Raw genomic sequence first — 19,088 nt, forward strand, 5'->3', positions numbered from 1 at the left:
GAAGTTTGCCAATGACCATCTGGATGATCCAGAGGAGGAATGGGAGAAGGTCATGTGGTCTGATGAGACAAAAATAGAGCTTTTTGGTCTAAACTCCACTCGCCGTGTTTGGAGGAAGAAGAAGGATGAGTACAACCCCAAGATCACCATCCCAACCGTGAAGCATGGAGGTGGAAACATCATTCTTTGGGGATGCTTTTCTGCAAAGGGGACAGGACGACTGCACCGTATTAAGGGGAGGATGGATGGGGCCATGTGTCGCAAGATCTTGGCCAACAACCTCCTTCCCTCAGTAAGAGCATTGAAGATGGGTCGTGGCTGGGTCTTCCAGCATGACAACGACCCGAAACACACAGCCAGGGCAACTAAGGAGTGTCTCCGTAAGAAGCATCTCAATGTCCTTGAGTGGCCTAGCCAGTCTCCAGACCTGAACCCAATAGAAAATCTTTGGAGGGAGCTGAAAGTCCGTATTGCCAGCGACAGCCCCGAAACCTGAAGGATCTGGAGAAGGTCTGTATGGAGGAGTGGGCCAAAATCCCTGCTGCATTGTGTGCAAACCTGATCAAGACCTACAGGAAACATATGATCTCTGTAATTGCAAACAAAGGTTTCTGTACCAAATATTAAGTTCTGTTTTTCTGATGTATCAAATACTTATGTCATGCAATAAAATGCAAATTAATTACTTAAAAATCATACAATGTGATTTTCTGGATTTTTGTTTTAGATTCCGTCTCTCACAGTTGAAGTGTACCTATGATAAAAATTACAGACCTCTACATGCTTTGTAAGTAGGAAAACCTGCAAAATCGGCAGTGTTTCAAATACTTGTTCTCCCCACTGTAAGTTTGCATGAGCTCAGCTCAGCCTATCAGAAAACTAGTTTTATGTGTGTCAATTTCAACCAACCCACCAACAAAAAAATTGTCCAGCCCTCTGTCATTTGCCAGAATTCCCAGATGGCCAATCCACCCCCTGCAAATTGCTAGGAGGCTGGCCCAGGTGGGAGAAAATGTAGGGAAAATGGCACAGCACAGCTTCCAGAAAACAGTCACTTTCAAACTAAGGATTTCGTGGCTAAATGAGGTAAAACAGTAATTATTCTCACAGATTATGCATGTATGAACTACACATTGATACATCCAACCCAAAGCGGGAGGTTTAAAAAACACTTACTAGTTGCCAAAGTACCTGAGCATGTCTAAAAGTGCCTGAGGTTGACCAATATGTTTTTCTGAAAGTCAAACATATCCTTTTTCTGATAGAATACTAAACTGAAAAATATTTACTTTTTCCCCAAAATGTTATGAGGTGCAAAAGCACCCCAAGGTAGAAATGACCCTGATGGTAGAAATGTGTTCAACATTCACTGAAGTAGCTAGCATGTTTACTAGCTGGATAGCTACAGCATTTGCCTTGGTAACCAAACAAACAGACTTGCTAGCTTTGCTAACCAAACCGTCAGTACTCCTACAGTAGCTTGCTGTTATGAAAATCAAATTCAACAATGCTAATAATGTTTTCAATTCAACATTTGCTTTCAAAAGCAGCTCAAACATAGAACATGTAAGAATTAACTTCATAGCCATTGAATATTGGCGTGCATTATAGGGAATTATAAAACTGGTTCGGAAAAATCTGCAATCTGATTGGCTTGGATTGGGTTCTAAGCAATTCAAATTCCCTGTTATCCGCACTGTCTGAAGTAGCCTAATCACTCACTGAAGAAGTACGTGATGTCATATTATCAACACGCCAACTCCAAGCCTTGACCAAAACAAAAAAAATGCTGAACAATTTATCTCGCCTCAGAGCTGTAACCAGTAGTAACCACAAACTTCAATGAAGGTTATTTTAAAAGTAAAGTAAAATACCCCAATAACACTGTCGCCGAGGTGGACTTGCTAGCTAGCTACAGTGTTTGAGTTACTGTATCTCAGCCGTTTTCTAATAAAACAACTCAGCTAGCGAAATAATTTGTGACACTAACCATGTTTCTATTAAACCTTTTTATGCAAGTAAAGTACATGTCAGATAAAAAATGTAATGACAGGCCTGATGGAAATGTTTCGGTAAACTTTCCAAACGTCGACAAAACAAAATACACTAGCTAAGCAGCATTCAGGGCTCGAACCACCCAGTTTATAATAGCTCCTGAGCCTGACTGGTATCCATGAGCAGGAACAAATGGAATATGTTTGCCCCAATCATTCCCATCAGCTCCTGTAAATACTGAATACTGATTTGTATTGGATCTGTAGTGTTTACTCTTACTCTGTTACATGTGCGTTTTGCACTGTTTCGATCTCCTGTACATTCATTATTTCATTTCAGGCGTCATTTCAGCTTTACAAAGAGAGAGAAACATCCTGTATATGGATTAATGGCAAAACGGACAATGAGGTTAGTTTCAAAGCTCCATAGCTGAAATGTTCCATATTTCCATAGCTGAAATGACCATGACCTGTACAATACACGTTGTATTATCACTGTAAGGTTTTATAGAAGAAAGCTAAATGACCCCTGAAATTAATAACTTTACTTGGCAAGTTGCACAGGTGGATTACAGTCAAACGCAGACAGAGATTTATGTCCTAACTACACTTTCAAATGTGACACCCATATCACATCATTATCACAGGTTCATGAGAGTTTAATTAGTTGTGTCGTTCAATTTCAAATGGCTGTCATCACTTAATATGTCAATCTTGCATGACGATGATAAAACATTTTTTACGAGCATTATTAATAGTTGTAATTTTTCATTGCCTTACCCAGAGATCTGTAGCCCATGAACATTCCTTTAGATTGATGTTCAGACCTAACCTATTGAGTTAATTACATAATTCCAAGTATTTTCCATGATATGCAGGTGCAGTATTGAATAGAATTGAGGGATCAGAATTGTGACAATGCTGCCTTCATCTATCTAACTCGCGGTTTACAGAAGTCTAAGGTCGACCACATTGTCTATCTGGGAAGCAGTGTGGTGATCTGTGTTGTCGGTATCTGGCTTGATAAGGCTGAGATATGCCTCCATATGGGACTGAAGTTGATGCTGGAAAAGAGGCCGAACCAAGCTCCTAATCTCAGGTTCTCTGGAGAGCAGGTAAGGCTCCTGATTTCGGGTTGTGCAGGCTGTCGATCCAGCTCTACAGTCGTGGTCAAACGTTTTGAGAATGACACTGGTATTGGTCTTCACAAAGTTCGCTGCTTCAGTGTTATGAGATATTTTTGTCAGATGTTACTATGGTATACTGAAGTATAATTACAAGCATTCCATTAGTGTCAAAGGCTTTTATTGACAATCCAGAGACAGACACACCTCCTTGATAAGTCTGATATTTGAGTCAGGTGTGGTACTGCAGGGCTTGATCAAAAGCCTGCACACTCAGGCATTTAAGAACCCTGGTGTAAAGTGTTCTCCCCTCTGCTGTGACCAAAGCAGACTTCTAGATGTCACTGACTCAATGTGCTGTCTGTCTTTCAGAGGGGAGGTGGAGCGTGTGCATGCAGCAAGCCCTGTCGAGCCCTGTGAGGCTCTGTCCAACCAGTCATTGTAGAAGCACATGGCTGCCTGTGACACCCAGAGAGAGACCACCAGTGAGTTCCTCTGGCTGGGCCACAGAGAGCAGGCTGCTGAAGCTCTCCTGGAGCATGTACAGGTTCTGAGGTCAGACATCAACACAACATCATAGCATGATCTGATCCAATTTGGGATTAATAACGTTCATGTATTAATTCATTCATTCATCCTGTCTGCAGTTCCTCTGTTGGTCTGCTTCAAATCATTCACAGCATGTGTTCTACTTTGTAGGATACTGGCTAAACACATTGACAATAAGGAGGGGAAACGGCGCCACATGATGGATGCCTACTCCTTCATGCAGCAGGCCGTCTCCGCACAGGAATATGTGGTGCTGAACGCCCAAAGCCTGTTCCCTTCACAAGAGGTAAAGCTAATACTGTATATCTTCCCAACATCAGCCTTCAAGTGAGAACGTCACAAACAGAACATACAGTACCATACAGTTCAACTCTTAGGTAATACTTTGGACTTGTTTTTAAAACCTGTTGTAATTTTACTAAACATCACCACCAGTTGGTGGTGTCAAGTTATTCTGTTAGATTCTGATCTAAAGATGACGTGTATGAAACAGAAAAAAGAACGCATTTATTGGAACCATATCTCAGCAATGTTCTTCATTGTAATGGAATTTGTCTTAATAAGTGTGCAAATCCTATTTTGCTTGGCTGTTAAGAGTTCATCAAAGCAGAGTTTTGGCTATTTGTCCTAGAACTGAAAGCATTTGCAGATGGCAAACAAATTACACTCCATTTAGAGATTAACTGAACATGTTGACAGGAATTAGATTTGGTTGGGAAAAGTCCATATATTGCTTGTTGTCAGGAAGCCTGATTCGCTGCTTGGATTCCTGTTGAGCCAGGGCTGCCAAGGCCAAACAGGTGCTGCAAAATAATTTATTGAATTTACATTTTTACATTTTCCAAATGGATGGGTTTATTATAGAACAAGGAATTCTTAAAAAGGAGAGAACCATTCATTATAAAGTGGATAAATATACCTATAAAGAAGTTAATCCTCTATCTGTTCATGCTTTCTTCAGAACAACAACAAAAAATCCATAATGTGGCCTTTCCTACTGCACATGGTATATCAGCCAAATTATTGCTGAATGTGTGTGGACTTTGGTGGACCCACCTGTTTGCTCCTGAGCTTAGTTCATATCCGACAGAGTTCACAGACACAGACAGACAGACAGACACTCACAGACAGACACACAAACACACACACACAATCAGTGACAATGGCGGCGGAGGGGATAGCTGCCGTTTTACACACCACCTTATGGGCTCCTAACCAATTGCGCTATTTTGTGTGTTTTTTCGCATTCTTTGTAACTTATTTTGTACATAATGTTACTGCTACCATCTCTTATAACCGAAAATAGCTTCTGGATATCAGAACAGCGATTACTCACCTCGAACTGGACAAAAACTTTTTATTTAATGAGTCTGACGCCGAAGGATATAATGTTGCTCCCAGACAAGGCCCAAATCCCCGTCATTCGCATTAAGAAAATAAGAAAATACAGGGGGCGCAAATCATGATCTACCATCCGTTCTATTGGCCAACGTGAAATCACTGGAGAATAAACTGGATGAGCTCCGTTCAAGACTATCCTACCAACGGGACATTAAAAACTGTAATATCTTATGTTTCACCGAGTCGTGGCTGAACGACGACATGGATAATATACAGAACAGCTACGTCCGGTAAGACAAGGGGTGGGGGTGTGTGTCTATTTGTCAATGACAGCTGGTGCGCAATGTCTAATATTAAGGTAGTCTCGAGGTATTGCTCGCCTGAGGTAGAGTACCTCATCATAAGCTGTAGACCACAATATCTACCAAGAGAGTTTTCATCTAGATTTTTCGTAGCCGTCTATTTACCACCACAAACCGAAGCTGCCACTAACACCGCACGCAATGTGCTGCATAAGGCCATAAGCAAACAAGAAAATGGTCATCCAGAAACGGCGCTCCTAGTGGCCGGGGACTTTAATGCAGGCAAACTTAAATCCGTTTTACCTCATTTCACATGTGCAACCAGAGGGAAAGCAAACTCTAGACCACCTTTACTCCACACACAGAGATGAGTACAAAGCTCTCCCTCGCCCTACATTTGGCAAATCTGACCATAATTCTATCCTCCTGATTCCTGCTTACAAGTAAAAACTAAAGCAGGAAGTACGAGTGATTCGCTCACAGGTAGGTCCACCAAAGTCCACACTACGCTAAGGACCCTGGGACTAAACACCTCCCTCTGCCCCCAGATGGTAGGCAACAACATATCTGATATTCGGGGGGCCCTCAGGGGTGCGTGCTTAGTCCTCTCCTGTACTCCCTGTTCACCCACGACTGCGTGGCCAAGCACGACTCCAACACCATCATTAAGTTTGCTGACGACACAATGGTGGTAGGCCTGATCACTGACAACGATGAGACAGCCTATAGGGAGGAGGTCAGGGACAGTGTGGTGCCAGGACAACAACCTCTCCCTCAATGTGAGCAAGACAAAGGAGATGATCGTGGACTACAGGAAATGGAGGGCCGAACACACCCCCATTCACATCGACGGGGCTGTAGTGGAGTGGGTCGAGAGTTTCAAGTTCTTTGTTGTCCACATCACCAACAAACTATCATGGTCCAAACCACCAAGACAGTCGTGAAGAGGGCACGACAACGCCTTTCCCCCTCAGGAGACTGAAAAGATTTGGCATGGGGGTCCCCAGATCCTCAAAATGTTCTACAGCTGCACCATCGAGAGCATCCTGACCGGTTGCATCACCGCCTGGTATGGCAGCTGCTTGGCATCTGTCAGTAAGGCGCTACAGAGGTTAGTGCGTATGGCCCAGTACATCACTGGGGCCAAGCTTCCCGCCATCCAGGAACAATATACGAGGCGGTGTCAGAGGAAGGCCCAATTGAATTGTCGAAGACTCCAGTCACCCAAGTCATAGACTGTTCTCTCTGCTACCGCACGGCAAGCGGTACCGGAGCGCCAGGTCTAGGTCCAAAAGTCTCCTTAACAGCTTCTACCCCCAAGCCATAAGACTGCTGTATGTGGCGCGTGTGACAAATATAATTTGATTTGATTTGACAAACCACACCACACACACCGTTTGGTGTTTTGTCAGCAACACCTGATGGTTAAGAGACGACTTGCCATATGAAGAACAAGCATTCCAAAAGCCAATGTCAAAGATGGAGCAGACATGACTTGCACCAGTGCCATCTTGAAGTGCATCTTGATCTAATAATGAAAAAACATTGAAATAGCAACTTGCTTCATTATTAAACCACGTGCTGAAATTCGGCAGAATCCAGTGTAGGCTATATAGAAATAATAACACTAAAATTGAAAATAATTTAACTAAATAATGAGGATTTCTATCTGCCTAATGGAGGTATAGATTACATCTCACATTCCAGTTCAAACTTAAATCCCATGCAGCCTTGTTTGTCTTAATGCGACTCAATGCAGCCAATGGCAATGTCCGCTTTAGGTATAATGCGGGGAGCCGCTTGTGAATTTGACAACACTAACGCAGTTCCACCTCAGACCGCCGGCTAGCGCGGATTTAATAGAATCTTGCCCAAGTTTCAAATGGGAATAAAATGTCAGATATTTTGTATTTATACAACAATTTAATGTGTTATCACTGTACTTCATCTAATAGCACAACCAAAATGACCTGGATTGCAGTTGAGATTACATTAAAAGTACATTATACAAGGGATCAATCCTGTGCATATATTATTATAGCAATTGTGAAGATCTGCACAGATCTGAGACCTTTGCATGCTATCTTGAACATGCACACTTTCTATGATTACATAAGAATACATTCATAAATTAGTTACAGTAACCTCAAACTGTGGCCATGGATGTGTTACTCATTTTAAGGTTGAATAAATACTGTTAAATTAGTTTGCTAGATAGCCTTAACTTTAGGCTATGTATTGTATTATAAATGTAATAACGAATTGTGTTTGGTTGACAATTGAACCAAATATCAATATTTAAAAAATGGGACTAAATCAAATCAAACTTTATTTAAAATGCATTTAAAGGTTTGATTTAATTTAGCCCTATTTTTTAACTTAGATTTTTGGTTGAGATAGAGACGTGAATCCATATATCAATTATTCATTTGTAGACAAACTGGAATTAAAGCCAGACTAAGTCACTGGCACAGATGGAACTATCTAAGCAGAAGATACAGTGGGGGAAAAAAGTATTTAGTGAGCCACCAATTGTGCAAGTTCTCCCACTTAAAAAGATGAGAGAGGCCTGTAATTTTCATCATAGGTACATGTCAACTATGACAGACAAAATGAGAAAAAAAATCCAGAAAATCACATTGTAGGATCTTCAATGAATTTATTTGCAAATTATGGTGGAAAATACGTTTTTGGTCAATAACAAAAGTTTCTCAATACTTTGTTATATACCCTTTGTTGGCAATGACACAGGTCAAACGTTTTCTGTAAGTCTTCACAAGGTTTTCACACACTGTTGCTGGTATTTTGGCCCATTCCTCCATGTAGATCTCCTCTAGAGCAGTGATGTTTTGGGGCTGTCGCTGGGCAGCATGGACTTTCAACTTCCTCCAAAGATTTTCTATGGGGTTGAGATCTGGAGACTGGCTAGGCCACTCCAGGACCTTGAAATGTTTCTTACGAAGCCACTCCTTCGTTGCCCGGGCGGTGTGTTTGGGATCATTGTCATGCTGAAAGACCCAGCCATGTTTCATCTTCAATGCCCTTGCTGATGGAAGGAGGATTTCACTCAAAATCTCACCATACATGGCCCCATTCATTCTTTCCTTTACACGGATCAGTCGTCCTGGTCCCTTTGCAGATAAACAGCCCCAAAGCATGATGTTTCCACCCCCATGCTTCACAGTAGGTATGGTGTTCTTTGGATGCAACTCGGCATTCTTTGTCCTCCAAAACACGACGAGTTGAGTTTTTACCAAAAAGTTATATTTTGGATTCATCTGACCATATGACATTCTCCCAATCCTCTTCTGGATCATCCAAATGCACTCTAGCAAACTTCAGACGGGCCTGGACATGTACTGGCTTAAGCAGGGGGACACGTCTGGCACTGCAGGATTTGAGTCCCTGGCGGCGTAGTGTGTTACTGATGGTAGGCTTTGTTACTTTTGTTCCCAGCTCTCTGCAGGTCATTCACTAGGTCCCCCCGTGTGGTTCTGGGATTTTTGCTCACCGTTCTTGTGATCATTTTGACCCCACGGGGTGAGATCTTGCGTAATCGAGGGAGATTATCAGTGGTCTTGTATGTCTTCCATTTCCTAATAATTGCTCCCACAGTTGATTTCTTCAAACCAAGCTGCTTACCTATTGCAGATTCAGTCTTCCCAGCCTGGTGCAGGTCTACAATTTTGTTTCTGGTGTCCTTTGACAGCTCTTTGGTCATGGCCATAGTGGAGTTTGGAGTGTGACTGTTTGAGGTTGTGGACAGGTGTCTTTTATACTGATAACAAGTTCAAACAGGTGCCATTAATACAGGTAACGAGTGGAGGACAGAGGAGACTCTTAAAGAAGAAGTTACAGGTGTGTGAGAGCCAGAAATCTTGCTTGTTTGTAGGTGACCAAATACTTATTTTCCACCATAATTTGCAAATAAATTCATAAAAAATCCTACAATGTGATTTTCTGGATTTTTTTTCTCTCAATTTGTCTGTCATAGTTGACGTGTACCTATGATGAAAATTACAGGCCTCTCTCATCTTTTTAAGTGGGAGAACTTGCACAATTGGTGGCTGACTAAATACTTTTTTCCCCCACTGTACATCTCCTTCAAATGTTGATATTTGGATGCGTTGGCAACCAAACACAATTCAATATCAAGTTTGTGGACAAAATACCCCCAAGACCCCCAAGACATGCTAACCTCCCCTGTTATTGGTAATGGTGAGAAGTTAGCATGTTTTGGGGGTATGATCTTTGACCCTCTGTAACTTTCTCACTCATCATTATTCACGATTCATTCAGGATTATCCATAATCATGGTAGCATCCACATAAATGTAGAAGTGTTTAGAAACATATTCTATTCTTATTTATAATAAAAGTGACTCCAAAATAACACAATGCATTATTTACCATTCATTCAATTTTAAACATAACCAAAACGAAATGCAAATGCATCCAACAAGTTTATAGAGTCACAAGCTTGATACATGTATATTCAGCGTTCATGACCAGATTGTAAACTAATCTTGATTCTATGAACAGGAGGAGGACCGGTCAGAGTCTAAAGCCAGCCCTGAGGAGGAGGAGTTAACCGGAGAGAATAGCCGAGAGTCAAGCAGAACGGAGCCCAGACAGTACATGGCCAAATGTGCTGAGTTGCAGGTATTGTATAGCATACCTGGAACAACTGATCTATCACCTTTTCCCTACTTTAATCTGGTGTCCTTAGACAAAGCCTTGTCTGTCTTATCTTCATCAGAAGTCACTTTCTTGGCTAGTCTTTATATAAAAGACAGATAGTCTTTATATTAAAAGTAACCTAACAATGTCAAGTTACTGTATGTGTGTGGGAAGGGGTGTGTGTGTGTGCATAGATATAGAACTGATTAACATCTACAGTGCTATGAAAAAGTATTTGGACGACATGGTTCCAGTAATGCCTGGCAAAAACCAAACTCTGCATTCCACAGTAAGAACATCATACCAAAGGTCAAGCATGGTGGTGGTGGTGTGATGGTTTGGGGATGCTTTGCTGCCTCAGGACCTGGACAACTTGCCTTAATAGAAGGAACCATGAATTCTGCTCTGTATCAGACAATTCTACAAGAGAATGTCAGACCATCCGTCTGTGAGCTGAAGCTGAAGTGCAGCTGGGTCATGCAGCAAGACAATGATCCAAAACACACAATCAAGTCTAGATGAAAATTGCTAAAAAGCAACAAATTTGAAGCTTTGGAATGGCCTAGTCAAAGTCCAGACCTAATCCCAATTGAGATGTTGTGGCAGGACTTGAAACGAGCAGTTCATGCTTGAAAACCCACACGTCACTGAGTTAAAGCAGTTCTGCATGGAAGAGTTGGCCAAAATTCCTCCACAGCGACATGAGAGACTGATCAACAACTACAGGAAGCATTTGGTTGGAGTCATTGCAGCTAAAGGTGGCACAACCAGTTATTGAGTGTAAGGGGGAAATTACTTTTTCACACAGGGGAATTGGGTGTTGCATAACTTTGTTTATGAAATAAATGAAATAAATATGTAATTGTTGTGTTATTTGTTCACTTATGTTCCCTTGATCTAATATTAGGTTTTGGTTGAAGATCTGATAACATTCAGTATCACAAATATTCAAAAGTAGAGAAAATTAGAAAGGGGGCAAATTCTTTTTCATAGCACTGTATGTGTGTGTGCACCTAGGTGTGCAAGCGTACATGTGTGCATGTGTCCGCATGTCTGCACGTGTGTGTGCACGTGTGTGTAGTTAGAGGCTGTCTTGGTCACTGTAAGATGTTGTGTGTCAGTCTAATTGTTTGTGTGTTAGTGTCCCTACTCCCTTAAATCAGAGAGCTCAACATTGTGTGCTCTTGCTATTCTCTGTTCATCTCTATTCCCAGAGCTGCTCCTGCACAGCTATGATGGCTGGCATTCTAAGATCTGATTGCACTGACACTTGTGTCCCAGCTCTCTGCACTACTCAACCTACACAGGAACCTGCTCCTCTCACAGGAGATCACCACTAGTCTACTGAATGGTGTGGAGGGCTCACTCAATGGCCTCTCCAAGGTATCGTCCCACAAAACACCCTCAATACAACAGATGTTTTCTAAGCACCATAGAGACATTCACTTGAGCCCCCATTACTGGTTCCCCATGAATGTAATGCAATATATTAAATATGCCTTGTTTTGTTTCAAACACTGAATGCCATGTGGTCTCTCTGTGATGTATCCTCCATCTTTCTTAGCTGGCAAATTGCCCTTTAAAGTGTGTGTTCATTATTTGACAAACAAAGCTTTGGATAAAGTATTTATTTGAAGTTACCATTTCAATTATGTATCATCATAAATAATGTGCTTAGTATAAACATGTACAAAATGTATCAATGTGTATAACATTTGTGCCCAGGCCTACAGCCACCTGACCGTCAACCCCAACGACATGAGTCTCCTGGTAGAGCTGCCCTCTAACCTGAAGATCTTGCAGCTTTAGCACACACAAGACAGGTACATGTCAACCACAGGAGGCTGCTAATGGGAGAATGGCTCATACTAATGGCCTGGACGGAGCAAATGGAATGGCATCAAACAACTGGAAACCATGTGTTTGACATATTTGATATCATTCCACATATTCCGCTCCAGTCATTACCACAAGCCCGTTCTCACCAATTAAGGTGACACCAACCTCCTGTGATGTCAACGTCGGCTTTTAGTCTATCTACCATGTCAGACACATACAAGCCTACAAGTCTACTCTGGCCTCATCTGTTACACTGGCTCATGGTCTGTACGTTTATGACCACATTAGGTCCTGTGTAGCTCAGTTGGTAGAGCATGGCGTTTGCAATGCCAGGGTTGTGGGTTCGATTCTAATGGGGGGCCAGTATGAAAATGTATGCACTAACTGTAAGTCGCTCTGGATAAGAGCGTCTGCTAAATGACTAAAATGTAAAAATGTTATTTTGTATACTTGTTCCTGAGCAGAAGTGGCCTGGGTGCAATACTTGATGACGCCACAGGAGGGCTAGTCACATCTAATGTCCTTTGTAGAATCAGCACAGTCGGACTCCTGCTAAACCATTTAACATACTATACTGTAAATGCCACCCACACATATCATGTACTGTCGTGACACAGTTTGCAGACAAATAGGTAAATTGTGTGTTCTTTTTTAGGTCAACTCTCTATGGAGCTTTCTGTGAGAGGAGCTATCTCACAGAGTCAGAGAGGGAAATTCATGCAGGTTTCTAGTGAGGCTTCTCATCCTTTGGGATATTTTCATTCAGCACATGTTCATTAGGTGGTAACTAGTAGCAGGCTTGCCTTTATTGGATAAGAAGATGGTTTATTTTTGTGTGTGGGTGGGATTGTGAGGGAGGATATTTTTCATTAGTTTTCTAAGACTAGACAAATATGCCATTGAAATGCCGCAGCACTGCACTTAAGTGCTATCAGCATTCACACTTAAACTTTAAATAAATACATTATTCCAGCGTAACATTTAGTTAGTACTCCGGGTCTCTCCCTAACAACATGAAAGGTTCAAAGCTACTGAAGACAAAGAGACACGTGGAGAGATGAACACTGAATAGTAAGATAACTGGACACGGACCATTTCACGTCTCGCCTGTAGCCGCTAGCCAAGCATGGGAAAAGCAGATTTTCAAATACCAAAAAAACTAAGTAAGATTTGAGGAGATTCATTCCAAAATGCTATATATACAGTGCATTTGGAAAGTATTCAGACCCCTTGACTTTTTTCACATATTGTTACGTTACAGCCTTATTCTAATATTGATTAAATTGTTTATTTCCCTCATCAAACTACACACAATACTCCAAAATGAAAAACTGAAATATCACATTTACATAAGTATTCAGACCCTTTACTCAGTACTTTGTTGAAGCACTATTGGCAGCGATTACAGCCTCAAGTCTTCTTGGGTATGACGCTACAACCTTGGCACACCTGTATTTTGGGAGTTCCTCCCATTCTTCTCTGCAGATCCTCTCAAGCTCTGTCAGGTTGGATGGGGAGCATCGCTGCACAGCTATTTTCAGGTCTCTCCAAAGATTGTCGATCGGGTTCAAGTACGGTCTCTGGATGGGCCACTCAAGGACATTCAGAGACTTGTCCCAAAGCCACTCCTGCATTGTCTTGGCTGTGTGCTTAGAGTCGTTGTCCTGTTGGAAGGTGAATCTTCACCCCACTCTGAGGTCCTGAGTGCTTTGGAGCAGGTTTTCATCAAGGATCTCTCTGTACTTTGCTCCGTTCATCTTTCACTCGATCCTGACTAGTCTCCCAGTCCCTGCCACTGAAAAACATCCCCACAGCATGATGCTGCCACCACAATGCTTCACCGTAGGGATGGTGGCAGGTTTTCACCAGACGTGACGCTTGGCATTCAGGCCAAAGAGTTCAATCTTGGTTTCATCAGACCAGAGAATCTTGGTCTTTAGGTGCCTTTTGGCAAACTCCAAGTGGGCCTTCATGTGCCTTTTACTGAGAAATGGCTTCCATCTGGCCACTCTACCATAAAGGCCTGATTGGTGGAGTGCTGCAGAGATGGTTATCCTTCTGGAATGTTCTCCCATCGCCACAGAGGAACCCTGGAGCTCTGTCAGAGTGACCATCGGGTTGTTGGTCACCTCCCTGACCAAGGCCCTTCTCCCCAGATTGATCAGTTTGGCCGGGCGGCCAGCTCTAGGAAGAGTCTTGGTGGTTCCACATTTCTTCCATTTAAGAATGATGGAGGCAACTGTGTTCTTGGGGACCTTCAATGCTGCAGAAATGTTGTGGTACCCTTACCCAGATCTGTGTCTCGACACAATCCTGTCTCAGAGCTCTACGGACAATTCCTTCGACCATATGGCTTGGTTTTTGCTCTGACATCCACTGTCAACTGTGGGACCTTATATAGACAGGTGTGTGCCTTTCCAAATCATGTCCAATCATTCGAATTTACCACAGGTGGACTCCAATCAAGTTGTAGAAACATTTCAAGGATGATCAATGGAAACAGGATGCACCTGCGCTCAATTTTGAGTCTCATAGCAAAGGGTCTGAATATTTATGTAAATAAGGTATTTCTGTTTTCTATTTTTAATAAATGGACAAACATTTCTAAAAACCTGTTTTCGCTTTGTCCTTATGGCGTATTGTGTGTAGATTGATGAAGGGAAAAAATAATTTAAACAATTTTAGGATAAAAATAATAATAATAATAAGGCTGAAACGTAACATTATGTGGAAAAAGTCAAGGGGTCTGAATACTTTCTGAATGCACTGTATATGTCACGAGTGTAGAGAGGAGTAGGCAGTCGCAGGTTTAGAACTACTGAAATTAATTAAAGTACCATAGCTTAAAGTGTGACGAAACCCACAGTGCAAAATATAAAGTACTCAGGATATAGTAGGAGAGATACCTCTCAGGAAAACAAGCAACATGTACAGTGACCGACAAAGACAAATGACAGAGGGAGTATATATACAGTGATAGAGTGGGGATTGGAAACAGGGACGAGACAAGTCCGGGGTTGATGAGTGAAGGGGGTTGGCCAGCAGCAGGTTCGGCAGCAGCTAGAAGGCCGGCGACGCAGAACACCTGAGCTGGACAGGAGAGGGAGCCAAAGCGGTGCGGGTCGGTCGGGACGACGCCTGTGGAAATCCTAAATGAGAGAACGGTCCAGGACGTCCCACACCGGAACCCAGCACAGCTCTTCGGGACCGTAACCCTCCCAGTCGACCAGGTACTGGAGAGACCCCCCATGACGCCTTGAGACCAACAGGCTGCGGACGGAGTACGCCGGGGCTCCCTCGACGTCCAAGGGAGGGGGAGGTGCATTGTGGGGTCCAGCACTAGTCAAGGGACCAGCTGCCACAGGGAGTTTTGTGCGTATTCTCCCCTGGACAGTCCTGACAGTAACTACGAAGGCACCTACCCAGTTCCTGATTTACCCTTTCCACCTGCCCATTTGATTGGGGATGATACCCAGAGGTGAGGCTGACCGTGACCCCCAGTCGTTCCATGAAGGCCTTCCAGACATGGGAGGTGAATTGAGGACCACGGTCAGACACGATGTCCCCCGGGATCCCGTAGTGCCGGAAGACGTGAGAGAAGAGAGCCTCCACGTTCTGCATGGCCGTCGGGAGACCAGGCAGAGGAATCAAACGACAGGCTTTGGAAAACCGGTCCACAACGACCAGGATGGTGGTGTGCCCCTCCGAGGGGGGAAGGTCTTTGACAAAGTCCACGGAGAGATGGGACCAGGGTCGTTGGGGAACCGGCATCACGTGGAGTTTGCCATAGGGGAGGTGTCTCGGTGTCTTGCTCTGTTCGCAGGTGGAGCAGGAAGAGACGTAAACCCGAACGTCCCGGGCCAAGGTGGGCCACCAGTACTTGGCGGAGAGACAGTCAATAGTACGGGCTATACCCGGGTGCCCCGACACAGGTGCTGTGTGCCCAGGCGAGGAGACGGTCCCGCACATCAGAGGGATATGCCCCTCGGGACAGTGGGCAGGTGAGGGCACCTGTCGCAGGGATCGACGGATGTCCGCGTCCACATTCCACACGACAGGAGCCACAATGCGGGACAGGGGAATAATGGGTGTCACCAAGGCCACCTTTAGGTCCCGGAATTCCTCCGGGATAGGAATGTGGGTGGCCTGGTCCGGACTTTCCACGGAGGTGGCACAGATTGACACAGAAAGACACCTCCACTGACACTCCTGTGACCAATCCAACAACCTCCTCTCTGTCCACGATATACTGGGGTTATGCAACTGTAGCCAGGGGAAACCTAAAACTACGGGGTGTGCAGGAGAGTGTAAGATGAGGAAAGTGATGCGTTCATGGTGGTTGTGATTAACTGTGAGGGAAATGGGAATCGTGGTCTGGCACACCAGTCCTGTTCCTAGAGGACGGTTGTCTAGGGCATGGACTGGGATAGGGGGTTGTAAAAGGACCAGAGGAATGCATAATGATAAGGCCACTGACCGGTCTAGGAAATTGCCTGCAGCACCTGAGTCCACTAGGGCAGGACTCAGTGGGGGACCAGTATAGTCAGGGAAGGTGACAGGGAGGAGGACGGGCTGGGTGGACAGAGAGGAGCAAGGCACATCTACGCCTACCTGGGAAGGTGCAGGAGCGCTCCTCGGCCTTTCGCTTCCTCACCTGGTTCTCCTTCTGGGACAGGTGTTCCAGGGATGGTATGACTCCCCGCAGTAGGAGCAGAGACCCTGTTGATGGCGGCGTTGTGCGTAGTGCCCACCTCCATGGGCTCAGTCTCGCTGAAGGTTCCTGGGAGAGACCCGAACCCCCGAGATGGGCGATGACGGGCACGCAGGAGATTATCCAGGCGGATGGCCATGGCGATGAGCTGGTCCAGCGTGAGGTCCTCATCGCGACAGGCCATCTCGGTCTGGACGTCCGCCTGTAGCCACCGTCCGGAAATCCAGAGCATACTCCGATGCTGTCCTGGACCCCTGGCGTTGACGGAGGAGACGCTTACCTCCCTCTCGGCCCTCTGTTGGGTGGTCGAAGACGGCAAGGAAGAGTTGGGTGAAGCGCTCATAGGACTGCACTTCTTGCCGTCCCTCTCCCAGACTGCGTGCATCCACTCCAGAGCCCGGCCTGTCAGCACCGAGATCACCAAAGCCACCTTGTCCCTCTCGGAGGCCATCCCGGCATGACGGGCAAGGTGGAGGTGACACTGCAGGAGAAACCCCCTACAGTGAGCTGGGGTTCCGTCAAACCGCTCCGGGAGGGGCAGGTGGACATTGCTGATCAGACCGGGTGATGTAGAAGGTGGTGGGGTGGCTGGAACGACCGCAGGGAGCTGGGAAGGTGGTGGTGTAGCCTGCACCTCGTCCATGGCAGTCCTGAGGCGCTCTAGGCATGAGTCGTGGTGGCAGAGCTTCGCTCCTACAGCGGAGAGGTCGGGATGTCCTGCTGCTTCCTGTTTTCTTGGGTCGGTCATTCTGTCACAAGTGTAGAGGGGAGAAGCAGGAGGCAGTCGCAGGTTTAGAACTACTGACATTTATTTAAAAAACATAGCTTAAAGCAGGACGAAACCCACAGTGCAAAATATAGAGTACTCAGGAAATAGTGCCAGAGATACCTCTCAGGAAAACAAGCAACAAATACAATGACCGACAAAGTATATACAGTTGAAGTCGGAAGTTTACATACACTTAGGTTGGAGTCATTAAAACTCGTTTTTCAACCACTCCACAAATTTCTTGTTAACAAACTATAGTTTTGGCAAGTCGGTAAGGACATCTACTTTGTGCATGACACAAGTAATTTTTCCAACAATTGTTTACAGACAGATTATTTCACTTATAATTCACTGTATCACAATTCCAGTGGGTCAGAAGTCTACATACACTAAGTTGACTGTGCCTTTAAACAGCTTGGAAAATTCCAGAAAATTATGTCATGGCTTTAGAAGCTTCTGATAGGCTAATTGACATCATTTGAGGCAATTGGAGGTGTACCTGTGGATGTATTTCAAGGCCTACCTTCAAACTCAGTGCCTCTTTGCTTGACATTATGGGAAAATCAAAAGAAATCAGCCAAGACCTCTGGTTCATCCTTGGGAGCAATTTGGAAAAGGCACCACGTTCATCTGTACAAACAATAGTATGCAAGTATAAATACCATGGGACCACGCAGCCGTCATACCGCTCAGGAAGGAGACGCGTTCTGTCTCCTAGAGATGAACGTACTTTGGTGCGAAAAGTGCAAATCAATCCCAGAACAACAGCAAAGGACCTTGTGAAGATGCTGGAGGAAACAGCTACAAAAGTATCTATATCCACAGTAAAACGAGTCCTATATCGACATAACCTGAAAGGCAGCTCAGCAAGGAAGAAGCCACTGCTCCAAAACCACCATAGAAAAGCCAGACTACGGTTTGCAACTGCACATGGGGACAAAGATCCTACTTTTTGGAGAAATGTCCTCTGATCTGATGAAACAAAAATAGAACTGTTCGGCCATAATGACCATTGTTGTGTTTGGAAGAAAAAGGGGAACGCTTGCAAGCCGAAGAACACCATCCCAACCGTGAAGCACGGGGGTGGCAGCATCATGCTGTGGGGGTGCTTTGCTGCGGGAGGGACTGGTGCACTTCACAAAATAGATGGCATCATGAGGAAGGAAAATTATGTGGATATATTGAAGCAACATCTCAAGACATCAGTCAGGAAGTTAAAGCTTGGTCGCAAATGGGTCTTCCAAATGGACAATGACCCCAAGCATACTTCCAAAGTTGTGGCAAAATGGCTTAAGGACAACAAAGTCAAGGTATTGGAGTGGCCATCACAAAGCCCTGACCTCAATCCTATAGAACATTTGTGGGCAGAACTGAAAAAGTGTGTGCGAGCAAGGAGGCCTTCAAACCTGACTCAGTTACACCAGCTCTGTCAGGAGGAATGGGCCAAAATTCACCCAACTTATTGTGGGAAGCTTGTGGAAGGTTACCCGAAACGTTTGACCAAAGTTAAACAATTTAAAGGCAATGCTACCAAATACAAATTGAGTGTATGTAAACTTCTGACCCACTGGGAATGAGATGAAAGAAATAAAAGCTGAAATAAATCATTCTCTCTACTATTATTCTGACATTTCACTTTCTTAAAATAAAGTGGTGATCCTAACTGACCAAGACAGGGAATCTTTACTAGGATTAAATGTCAGGAATTGTAAAAAACTGAGTTTAAATGTATTTAGCTAAGGTGTATGTAAACTTCCGACTTCAACTGTAGATAATACAT

The sequence above is a fragment of the Coregonus clupeaformis genome, chromosome 26 (genome assembly GCF_020615455.1).
Source record: "Coregonus clupeaformis isolate EN_2021a chromosome 26, ASM2061545v1, whole genome shotgun sequence".
NCBI lineage: Eukaryota > Metazoa > Chordata > Actinopteri > Salmoniformes > Salmonidae > Coregonus > Coregonus clupeaformis.